Genomic DNA, 793 nt, shown 5'->3' on the forward strand with positions numbered 1-793 from the left:
GCATCTCTGATCATGAGCAGAAGTAGTGGGGGAACATCATAGCCATGTGTTGAAAGGAATTCTTTGGGGTTTGAATAATTCACCTTTGGAAACATGGGTGTTTTGTTCAACATCCTTAAACAAACCTTATTCAGGGACCTTTTGAGCGGGATGGGCTACTCGACCTGAAGAAAATTCTAACTGGGCCCCACCTGCAAGGTCATGCACTGTTTATCTTGATATGAGATCACCATGTCGCGTACATATGGTTATGATGCATGTGCCTGGTGTACCCTTATCAGACGGGTAGTCATGATGGGTATATTGGGCTTCGTATATTTTACTCCAGTGTCACTTTGATGGCATGCACTGCTCTCTCACTCAATAATAATATTGAAATGTAAAGAAATGTTAGGTCAGATCACTAAAGGGTTTGTTATTGGTAATCATATAAACTGGTGCTGCCTGTTGGCAACTGGACCGGTCTAATCTAGTCTGGTTCTATGTACGCATCTAGGAATAAAATACCTGATGACTATCACAGATCAAACTGATAGAAACATTGTGTAGATGGAAATATTGTAGATATACAGTGTAATGATGACTAGCTCTAATCAAGCCTGGTTCTATGTACACATCCAGGAATAAGACACTGATTATCACAGATCAAATTAATTGAAACATAGTGTCAACATACAGTATAAAGATAACTAGTTCTGATCCAGTCTGGTTCTATGTGCACATCCAGGAATAAGACACTGATTATCACAGATCAAATTAATTGAAACATAGTGTCAACATACAGTATAAAGAT

General features: G+C 38.7%; 1 protein-coding gene across 1 annotated transcript in view; it reads left to right on the forward strand.

Moving 5' to 3' along the window:
- LOC106878274 (probable RNA-binding protein 19) overlaps positions 1-793 on the forward strand; it is a 50,383-nt gene that overhangs the window by 35,906 nt on the left and 13,684 nt on the right. The window lies entirely within an intron of this gene.

Source organism: Octopus bimaculoides, chromosome 30, assembly GCF_001194135.2.
Source record: "Octopus bimaculoides isolate UCB-OBI-ISO-001 chromosome 30, ASM119413v2, whole genome shotgun sequence".
NCBI lineage: Eukaryota > Metazoa > Mollusca > Cephalopoda > Octopoda > Octopodidae > Octopus > Octopus bimaculoides.